Below are 12,603 nucleotides of genomic sequence, written 5' to 3' on the forward strand. Positions count from 1 at the left end.
AACAAGGTCTTTCTGAGCGTAGTAACATCGGCACAAGAACGGGAAGTAATTTTAGCTGTAATTTTCGAAGAAGAAGAAGATGAAGAAAAAGAAGAGAAGAAAGCAGCAAAGCAGCCACCCAAAAGGCGAAGAAAGAGAGACTGCACGTGATGCTGAAAGAGGAGGAAGAGGACACAGCAGAATTTTGAAGAATATGAAATCATCTACAACTGGAGGAAGACGGACTATAAAAGCAAGGACATCAAGAAAAATCCTTTGAAAAATCAGCACGTCTTTGTTCATACAATGCATTGCTGCAAAAGAACCGTGAGTTGAGGAGGCTCTTAAAGTTCAAGTTCAAGTTGATTTATTTCACTTCCAATAAACAAATACTACAAAAATACAAAGAAACGCTCATATACACAGACGTCATGAAATCAGTACCACAATGCGATGAACAGAACAACATTGTAAAAGAGATGCAGGCAAATTATCAACAGAGATACAATTAACAGTTACGTCACTGTGGTAAACGCATACAAAATATTGCTGGAAATGGAGGGGACTGCTAAAAAGCAGAGCTTGTAGTATTAGAATGCAGTCCCCTGCAAATATATAATTGCAAAAAACAACAACAACAAATTTCCCTAAGCGGTAGCAAAAAAAAAAAGACAGACAGAGTAATACACACATACATGCACACATACGGACGCACATTAAACACATGGCGGCTCTCTTGTAAGGAAAAAATTGATGAGAGGATAGAAAGATATAGTAGTGAAGAAGGTAGTAAGTCCGAGGTGGACCGGGGGGGGGGGGGGGGAGGAGGGGAGAGGAGAGGGAAATGGTGGGTAATAACCAGGGCACTGGAGGCACAGAAGCACGGGCTCGCTGATGAAGAAAGAGTAGTGAGAATAACGAAGCAACAACAACTTTGACAATCAAAAGTAAAAAAAGAAGAATGAATCTTCGAGGTCCACAGTATATTTCTTCGTTTCTGCATGCTAATAAGTTGACTGACTGCTGACCCACAGTCGAATCGGGGTACATCGGGGCACATCGGGCACTTTTCAGCTCTCGGAACGGGGTAACAGCGTGATAAGATCGTATAGATCGTTCAGAGCGTAGATACAGCGTGCATTGATCGGATTACATCGGCAACATCGCACTAACAGCGTAGCTACATCGTTCTAAAACGTACCGGCAGCGGCAGAGATCGCAATGTCTAATTCCCGATCATAGTAGTAAGAGCGTAGCAAGCACTTGGTAGTCGTAACTGCAGCGTACTTAGAGCGTTCTAACATCGTACTGTGTCCAGATCGGCTCAGGTTTTACCCGATCCTTCCCGACCTGAGAAAATTGTCAAATCGTAGCGAGAACGGCATAGTGGAACGGGGGCTTAATAACACAGTCTTTCTGAGCGTAGTAACATCGGCACAAGAACGAGAAGTAATTTTAGCTCTAATTTTCAAAGAAGAAGAAGAGAAGAAAGCAGCGAAGCAGCTACCCAAAAGGCGAAGAAAGAGAGACTGCACGTGATGCTGAAAGAGGAGGAGTGAGGACTATAGTAGAATTTTGAAGAATATGAAATCATCTACAACTTGAGGAAGAAGGACTATAAAAGCAAGGACATCAAGAGCAAGCCTTGGAAAGATCAGCACATCTTTGATTATAAAAATGCATTGCTGGAAAAAAACCGTGAGTTGAGTAGCCTCTTCAAGGTCCACAGAATATTTCTTTGGTTCTGCATGCTAATAAGTTGACTGACTGTGGATCGACAGTCTAAAGCGTAACTGCAGCGGCAGAAATTGTAATGTCTCATTCCCGATCATCGTAGTAACAGCGTAGCAAGCACGTGGTAGTCGTAACTGCAGAGTTCTTAGAGCGTTTTAACATTGTACTGTGTCCAGATCGGCTCAGGTTTTACCCGATCCTTCCCAATCTGAGAAAATTGTCAAATCGTAGCGAGAACGACATAGTGGAATAGGGGCTTAAGGCTGTATGATATACGTGTACATGCATGTGTAAATATATGTAATCATATGTTTATGTAGTGAAAGATAATTCATGGAAGTCATGCTTGTTTGTTTAATTCTTGTGGAAGCAGTTGTGTTAGGCAATGTAACCAGTTTTGTTTATTCAGGCATAACAGTGTTCTGAAGACTGTGCATTTATTCAGATGTCACATTGAAGAATATGGCAGTAGTCATCAACATGGCAGAGCAGGCAGCTGCAAAGGCCAAGGATTAGTGGTAACCATAGGATTAGGATTATTAGGATTAGGTTTGGCATCTGGCTTAGCTGACCTGTGCATGCTTTATTTAAACCTGTATCTGTGATTGGTGATGTGTCTTAGCCACTGAGATATTTATTTCAACCAAAGTAGGAAGTGTGTCGATAACTGCTTGCCATGGATCTGCCAGTTGCATATCTTTAATGGTGATATACTAGTAGGTTGTGAGCATAGAAATTGGATGAATATGTGATTGAAAGTCCTGTTTCAAAAAATTGATACCTGACCTTTTTATGTTGAAATTGAATACAAGTGATTCATAAACATTTTCTGAGTGAAATTATTATTTATGTGTGTGATTTCTTGCAAATTTGAATCACAAAATCCAGTTCCATAGGCATTACAAATATGTCTCTCAAAATGCACTCTGACATGTATTCTGCAATTACGATGTATGAGGCTTTCTTGAATTGTTAGACCAGTCATGCAAGACTTCTGTGCTTCATAAGAATTTCTTATTCAACCGATAAGTGGTTTCAAAGTATAGTGAGTCACATTTTACTTGTATCTGTCCACATGGCCATCTGTACACTGTGAAAGCATTGCTTGAATCTTTCTGCCCATTTTGTTTTGCTTTTCTTTCTGAATTTTGAGGGCATCATCCATTGACGTTGAATAATAAACGTGCATCTGATGCAGTAATTGACCAGTTATCGGTATGGGTGAACATTAGTTGATTCCCATGATATTGTGCAAATGATGGTAAAAGCTGTTATGAATTTATTAATCTTTTTCTCTTTGGTGGCTGAAAATGTCCTGTAATCTTTGATGTGCCTGAAATTTCAAATGAATTTGTTTTTTCCTCCCTTCAATGTGTGTGGTCCAACATTGTATTTATTTGAGTGCAGTGTGTTGTGTGCAGTAGCTGTTTGCAAATTTTGTTGTTCAAGTTCAAGTTCAAGTTCAAGTTGATTTATTTCACTTCCAACAAACAAATAATAAGAATACAAAGAAACGCTCATATACACAGACGTCATGAAATCAGTACCATAATGCGATGAACAGAATAACATTGTAAAAGAGATACAGATAAATTATCAACAAAGATACAAATAACTGTTACGTCACTGTGGTAAATGCATAAACAATATTGCTGGAAATGGAGGGTACTGCTAAAAAGCAGAGCTTGTAGAATGCAGTCCCCTCATATAGATATAGAGAAAAAAAATAATTGCAAAAAACAACAACAACAAATTTCCCTAAGCGGTAGCAAAAAAAAGAAGAAAAAAAGACAGACATAGTAATACACACATACATGCACACATACGGACGCACATTAACAAACACATGGCGGCTCTCTTGTAAGGAAAAAAAAAATTGATGAGAGGATAGAAAGATATAGTAGTGAAGAAGGTAGTAAGTCCGAGGTGGACAAGGGGGGGGGGGGGAGGAGGGGAGAGGAGAAGGAAATGGTGGGTCATAACCAGGGCACTGGAGGCACAGAAGCACGGGCTCGCTGATGAAGAAAGAGTAGTAAAAATAACGAAGCAACAACAACTTTGAAAATCAAAAGTAAAAAAAGAAGAATGAATTATTATGCTGCATACGAAGTTTTTAAATGATTCTTTAACTTTAAAGAAAATGTACAAAAACTTAAAGCTTCTTTTATATCATTATCCAGAGAATTCCAGAATTTTGGTCCAGAAAAGGAGAATAAAGATTGTGCAAAAACCGTCCTAGTCAAAGGCAAATGATATTCATGGGATTGACGGGTTGGATATGCATGAACAGTTTCATTCTTTAAAAACATGGAATCAAACACAAGGGGGAGAGAATGGTTGGTGAGTTTTTACATGAATTGTCCTAATTGCAAACGATAAATGTCATAAATTTTCAAAATATTATTTTCGTGGAATAAATTATTAGTATGACTTCTCCACGATTCGTGACAAATGATACGAAGAGTTTTTTTCTGTAATAATAATATTCTTTCTGTATAAGTAGAAAAAGTGTTTCCCCCATGCGAGTATCCCATAATTTAGGTAAGGTAGTATCAAAGTAGAATATAAGGTAAAAAGTACATTTTGGGGAAGATGAAATTTAACTTTGTTTATAACACCTATATTCCTTGAAATAACACGACATACAGAATCAATATGCGAACCCCAGGTTAGTTTATTGTCCATCCACAAACCTAAGAATTTGATGGAGGAAATTTCTTCTATGACCGTGTCTTCCAGGAAAATATTTCTCGGTAAATTTTCCAGCGAATTACTGAACAATATGCATTTAGTTTTTTTTTGTTTTTTTTTGCAAATTTATTGATAATTTGTTCACTCTTATTCACTGAAGTAACTTCATTAATTCACTATTTAGAATAGCAATTAATCGATCAGAATCAGAATCAGATAAAAACACATTAGTATCATCCGCAAATAATAAGAAAGAGAGGATGCTTGAAGAATTTGACATATCATTAACATAGAGAATAAATAAAAGGGGACCTAGTAAGCTTCCTTGAGGAACATCACAGTTAACATTTTGTGTAGTCGATGCATGTCCGTTGATAAATACAAATTGTTTTCGATTAGTAAGGTAACTCCTGAACCACTCCAAGGCCTTTCCTCTGATACCATAATGTGATAATTTGTGAAGTAGTATGCTGTGGTCTATGGTGTCAAAGGCCTTGGAGAGGTCCAGGAAGACTCCAATAGTATGATGAAATGTATCTATCGCTTTTGAAACCCTATCAAGGAAGGTAAGGATTGCATGAGATGTGCAATGCTTTTGCCGAAATCCGAATTGGTGATCAGAAATAATTTTATGGGTGTCTAAGAACGTCAAAAGCCTGGTGTAAACAACCCTTTCTAATATTTTCGAAACAGAGGTTAGCAGGGATATTGGTCTATAATTGGAGACATCTTCCCTTTCCCCTTTTTTTATGGACGGGAATTACTTTGGAGACTTTCATAGCCTCAGGGACAACACCATTACTTATAGACAAATTAAATACATATACAAGTGGATCAACAATATAATCAATAATACTTTTTAAAAGGACATTATCAATGCCGTCATATCCAGAGCTTTTTTTATTTTTCAAATTCTGAACTATATCTAATAATTCATTTCTATGCAAAGGCACGAAAAACAATGAGCTTGGATTGGGGACTTCTAAATAATCTTGAAAATTCAGATGACTATGTGGAATATTTTGGGCAAGATTACTTCCTATTTGTGAAAAATACTGGTTGAAAATATCAACTATTGAGGAAACATCATCAAAAAATACATCACCATGTTTGATTGATGTAATACGGGGTTTGTCTTTATTTTTGTTGATAGCCATATTGATAACTTTCCAAGTATTTTGAATATCATGTTTAAACAAACTTATCTGAGTAGTGAAATATTTCCGTTTCTCATAACGTAATATTTGTGTGAGGACGTTTTTATATGAAGTGTATTTATTATGAGATTGCTGGGTACGTTTAATTTTGTCTGCATAATACAAATTATTCTTTCGATTGATTGATCGCAGTAAGGACTTAGATACCCAATGAAGTCTAGGGGATCTTTTATAATTTCTGGATTTCTTTTTAACATTAGGAACATGCTTATCCATAACCGAAATTAAAGTACTCATAAACAAGTCATAAGCCTCATTTGTATTTTCGGTATTATCATATAAAAGACCAATCCACATTACCGAGGTCATTTTGCAACCTCTCTATATTTCCAGGTGTCACCTTCCGGAAAGTTGACACCGGGTCGTTTATGGTGATTTTTTTCTGAAGGGGTATGTGAGTGAAAATAGGGTAATGATCTGATAAATCTGAAAGAATTATACCAGAGACCGGTAAGGGGTTAATATTACAAAATATATTATCAATAAGAGTTGCCGAGTGATTGGTTACTCGAGCTGGTTTGGTTATAAGGGGTAAAAAAGATGTGGACATTATAGAAAAGATTGAGCAGTATTCATTGTTTGAAATCTATATTGAAATCTTCCATAATATAACAGTCTTTATTATTAAATATTGGATTATGGAATAGAAATTGCAAATAATCCAAAAAATCTTGGGTGTTAGAATTAGGAGGTCTATACATTATAAATACAAGTATGTTTTTGGCGTGGGCGACCTTAATTTCAACACATAATGACAAATTAAATCTTTGTGTATAACGTAATCAAGGTTTTGTTTAACGTATAGAAACCAACACCTCCGCCCATTCTATCGCGTCTACTATTTTCTATAAAATCATAGCCTGGAAGAGAATATGCGGAAGCAGAATCCTGAGCAATCCATGTTTCAGTAAGACCTATTATAGAAAAAGATATGTCATGAGTATTGTCCAGAAAACAACAAAATTTATCAAAATTCTTGTTCAAACTCCTTATGTTCAAATGCAATAATGAAAAACAATCGGTGAGTCCGGTTAAAGATTTGAATTGATTCACAGTATAACACTTGGAGCTTAAATATTGTTCATTATTATCCTCATTAAATTCTACATCTGTTTCACAGAAATCGAAATCATAAACAGCAGGAAAGACTCATCATTTTGGGAGTCATTATGTATGATACTGGATCTTGATGAAACATTTCAAAAAATTCATCGTTATTTAGTGAACTGAAAGCGAAGTTTTCAATTCGCATCATCTAAAATATAAAGGATGAATGGCAAGACCGAACTCGAGTTTCAGCGAGAACCATGCAGAGTGTGTTCGAGTGCACAAGGCAATGACCCAAGGAACAGAAGAAAAGGGATAACGGAAGAATGCGAGCAACGCTGCGAAAAGAATGGAATAGTAGAAGGGGGAGAGGGAAGCAGGAGAAGACAAGGTGCAAGGGTTAAGAGAGCAGAGTACCGACGATAAACAAGGACAACACAAAGACAAGAAAAAAAATACAGCTTATTACACATAATTCTATAGCTCATATTCATGAGTAGTGAACAACATGCAAAAAAGAGAGCCCTTCCCACCCCATCAAGGTTTGCCGAACCCAAACTATAAATTCAACTAGAGATGTCGCTACGGCGACTGGTGTATGCCTCCGCCATAATGCATGGTTCTCCTAATAGGTCTATAGTACAATGTCTTGACAATGTGTGATGACAGTTTCACACAATTGGCAAAATATTAAAATGACAGGTTTGCCACAAATGTGCTGAATGTTCACTTTCCTAGAACTATAGGTTCAATTGGATGAATGATTAAAACGTCAGAGTGCAGGTATTTGGGGGAACTGATGATTTTTACTTGACTTTTGACCCTTTTATAAGTTTATGCATTGAGTAATTTTCAAGGTATTGAGAAAAAGTATAATTTCAGTATCAAATGGTAAAATACATGTAGTATTATCTAAACCTGGCCTTTGACTTTTGACCTCACAGTTCCAAAGAGAATCACTGTTAGGTAGAACATGCATAAATATGTAAGTTTCATGATAATACCTTGAGTTACTTTTGAGATATGGAGGAAGAAGTGCAATTTAGCACTTTCACTTGACCTTTGACCTTTTGGCAAGAAACTTCCCACATAATATATATTGGGTTATACATGCATACATCAAGTTTAAAAAAAAATCCTTCAGGCATTGCATAAATATAAGGAAAGTATATATTTTGAGGAGTTGACCTTGACCTTTGACCCATGACCCCCAACTACCCTAGATAATCACTGCCCATCGGTATATGCATATATACTAAGTTCCATGAAGATACCTTGAACCATTTGCGAGATATGAAGAAAAACATGAAATTTCAACCTTTTTTCACAAAATAACCTGTGACCTTTGACCTTTGACCCCGTGACCCTAAAATCCAAACAAAGTATTATCCCCCAGGATATACCCTCATACCAAGTTTGATGCAAAACCACCTCACGGTTCTTGAGATATCGACAAAAACAAAACGGTACGGACGTACGGACGGACGGACGGACGACTCGAAAACATAATGCCTCCGGCCAGCGTTTTTTTTAAAGACGGCACAGATTGGGGCATGGCGCGTGTTAAACCTATGGGAAAAACGTTGGGTTAGGGTTTTTGGTTATGGTTATGGTTAGGGTTAGGGTTAGGGTTGGGGTTAGGGTTAGGGTTAGGGTTAGGGTTAGGGTTAGGGTTAGGGTTTGATGGTTAGGGTTAGGATTAGGATAAGGGTTAGGTTTAGGGATAGGGTCCCCAATAGATTTTTAGTTTCCCCAATCTGTGCCGTCTAAAAAAAACACGCCTCCGGCCACTTCGTTGGCGGAGGCATAATAAAAATCAAATTATTCGCCAACTCAGAGTTGAACAAGAATTCTCCTAACTAAGGAGAAGGGACGACTTAAACCAATCCTCGGGAAAAAAAACGCAACAAAATAGCAGTCAAACATCCATTACATATAGAATCTGGAAGCACCTCATCTTAAATGAAACAAGGCCTGCAGTTTGGTTATACCCTAATTTCAAAAGGAAAATGAAAGTACAACCGAATTCGTGGCGTGCCATTGCATCTTAAACAAAAGCATTAAGTCAATGCAATTCAAATTCAATTTGTTGAGAGGAAAGAGGGAAAATAAGTAGGCCTAACAATATAAGTATAAATAATAAGTAATAAATAATAAGTAATAATAATAAGTATAAAGACATGACACCTTTCCAATTGAACTCGGGATTACAATACGCAACACTGCTACTTCCATTCTCCAAGATTCGTATTACAATATACGTGACATAGCTACACTACATTCACAGTTCACTGAACTGACAGGCGATGTCACGCCACCTATTCAGAGGATGAACAAAGAAAAAAAAATCCTATCTCATGTCACAAGTAATCGTTACGAAGATCATGGTCATGACAAGGTGCGAAAGAACCATTCAGATTGTCAGCTATTTCTTCATGAAAAGGAAGAGAGGGAGAACGAGAGAAAGAAAGCACGAACATAGCACGCTACATTGTGAATATCGTCTTGAAAAAAAGGCAACGAAATGAACAAACAGATGTATTTGGGTTATCATGCATGACACATTGTTGGGCAAAAGACGAAAATAAGGTCCTAGTGTTAATGACCCATCAAACTAAGAGAACTGTAGATCATCTGTCAAATATGCGACGTGCTTCCAAGTAGAATTAACACATTCTAACAACAAATAATGCCATGCTAATCAGATACGTTGTGCTGGGAGTGAAAGTAACACCTAGCAACAGACAAAGCAAAACAGGATCAGTCAGAGCGATACCCCGCTCCATCAGGCTCGGGATTACATAACGTGCTGATTGAGTCAAACCTATATTGAGTTGTCTACTTCCTCACCCCAAATAGTGTAAAGCGTGCCTCCCTGGGGGTAATGACCAAATAGAATCACCTGTTGTGTTTGTACAAATTACGAATGGTTACAATGAAAGAGAGAGAGAGAAAAAAAATAAAAGAAAACAATGAAGAAAAGCGAACAAGCAAAAGAAAGACCCAAGTAATAAGCAGGTGCAGGAGCATGCTTCATCATGTACCTCATTACTATACATGGTGTGGAGAAGTGACGCATTGCTTTACACGTAAAATCATTCAAATCCAAAATGCAGAACTTCGTATGTTTATACAAGATCAACTCCGTGGTGCACCTCCCTGGTTTTATCATCTACAATGAAGATGTAAGAGTTTAGTTGCGGGTACGTTCGTGTAAAAGATTGAAGAAAATGGAAAAAGTAAAGGAGTTAATTGCAAGAGCACGGGGTCATTCGACTCCATCCAGTTCGGAAGACTAAACAAATTAAAAGCCCATAAAAAAAACATTAAAAAAAAACATGTAGTGATGTCAAGCGTCATGTACTTATTACTGTCAATTCATACCAAACCAGATTTTCAAAGTTAAGTAAGGTTCGGTAAGCTATTTGAAAGTGCATCGCCTCTATCAACGAGTCAACAAAATAATAGTTCGCGTTAATGCCGATTAAATTCGTCGCAAAAAAAAAAAAAAAAAAAACGGGATCATGCACACGCATTGGTTAATCCTTGTCAGGATTATCGGTAACAACTACAAAACATAACATATAACTGAGTTGTGGTATTCATCCAATTCAGGATTTGCATAGAAAACGTACTCATACAAAAATAATCAAACATGACGTTACTATGTCCTACGGGAGGACAAAATCAAGGTTTGTCCCAACCAGGAGGATAAAATGGAAGGACAAGAACAGACAAATTTGGCAGACCTTTTGCTAGGACACACACACACACACATAAAAATATATATCATTAGATAATCTGCCAGGGGTCATTATACGTCACATTCACATATCCGTTGAATTTTGGTTTCTTTTATAATCATGCGTTTGAATAATAAAAATGTTTGATGCCAGTTATTCAAATGAAAATTCTATATTACCACTTATAACTCCATACAACTATCAAAAATCAAATTGTTCAACAGTACTTATGCAAAAAATAAAAAATAAATAAATAAAATGGTACACTGCATGACATTTCCTTAAGGTTTGAATGAAGTGATATGCGTCGTGCAGTGCTCATTTCGCGTAATCATTCTGCCTAGCAATTCTACATTCAGACAGATACGGTTCTTTTGAGAGGAAACAATTGTCATGCCGAGGTTTTAGAGACCTGGCATTATGTACGGTCTTATCATCCGTCAGAGTTATTTACAAAACAGTTTAATTTGGTGGACCTTTCGTTAAGGAAAAAAAAATCATTTGACAATCTGTCAGGGGTCATTATACGTCACATTTGCATTCCCAGTGAAGCTTCCTTTCATGTATTCCTGTCGGTTTACGTAATACAAAACTTTCAATACTAATTAATCCAATTAAAATTCTAAGTTACCATATGATACGTAGCATCAAATTGTTCTAAACTACTGACACATACACACACACACACAAACAAAACAAAAATGGTGCACTGCAAAGCATGGCATTTACTTACAGGGTTTGTCTGAATCGATATGTGCCCTGCAGTGCTCATCTCATGTCATATCTAACCATTCTACATTCGATCTAACCATTCTACATTCGAACGGACAGGGTTCGTTAAAAAAAAACCATACATACACACCGAGGTTTTGGACATCTGACAATATTATGTACTTTAAATTCTTGTCATCTGTCAGAGTTATATAAAGTATATGAATTCAACGGGTCATTTGTTGAGGGGAAAAAAATCATTTAAATCTATCAGGGGTTGTTTTATGCAGTTGTTCAGGTTAGAATTCTGTGTTACCGGTTGTAACTTAATACAACTATCAAAGTCAAATTGTTCAGAATTGCAGACACAAAAAAGAGGAAAAAAAAAACCAGGAAGATGGTGCACTGCAAACACATATCATTTTCTAGGGTTTATATGAAATGAAATGCACGTACAATGTTCACTTCATTTCCGTGTAATTATTCTACCTATGAGATTCTGCATTCAGACATTTTCATGTGAGGGAAAACATGCCGAGGTTTTGAAGACCTGGCAATAATTAATATATCACCTTACCATCAGTCAAAATTATATAAAACACATACATTTTGCGGATCTTTTGTTGAAACAAAGGTCATTTGACAGTCTGTCAGGGGTCATTGTACATCACATTCACATTAACGTTGAATCTTAATTTCATTTTCTACTTTTGATTATACAAAACTTTCAATGCCAAATGGTGCACAGCAAAAGCGTGGCATTTCCTTACGGTTTGTATGAAATGAAATACATACACAATGCTCATATCTTTCCCTTGTAATTTAGTTATTCTGCCTAATGATTCAACTTTCAACAAATATAAATCATTTGAGAGAAAACCTGCCAGGGTTTTGGAGACCTGGCAATATGTACAATCTCATCAGAATTATACAAAACAAAATAGATTTATTAAATCTTTAGTTTCGAAAAAGAGAAAAAGAATCATTTGACAGTCCGTCAAAGGTCATTATACATCGCGTTCACATTTCTGTTTCCCCCAAACCTTAATTTCTTTTTTTATCATACATTTTAATGATACAAAAAAATATGCTGTCGTTCCATTATGCCACGAAACAACCTAAATCATCACTCCAAAATACGCAAAATAAGCTCTCCGCCGTAGCAGAATACAATTATATAATACAAAATCGAAGACTAGGTTCTTTCCACCAATGAACAGCTTGACATGGCTTGAAACACAGGAGGCCAGTATTCATGTTACGCACCTTGTTTCTCGGGTTCCTTCAGTAAATTGTTCTCTCAAAAACTAGTCGCTCATTTCCTTTTTCCAACAGGCTCCATAGACATACATTTAGGTGCAGGCTACTTGGGTCTCGAGGTTGCATCTCTACCGTTGACCTCATCCCGGAGATTTTCCACGAACTTTGACTGCTCCGCGATAGGCATCCACACCTTGTCCACGAAAAGCTTACCGGGTTCG

The sequence above is a fragment of the Diadema antillarum genome, unplaced genomic scaffold (genome assembly GCF_040938485.1).
Source record: "Diadema antillarum isolate AM-2024a unplaced genomic scaffold, OU_Dant_1.0 seq00000189_RagTag, whole genome shotgun sequence".
In the NCBI taxonomy this organism is placed as follows: Eukaryota; Metazoa; Echinodermata; class Echinoidea; order Diadematoida; family Diadematidae; genus Diadema; species Diadema antillarum.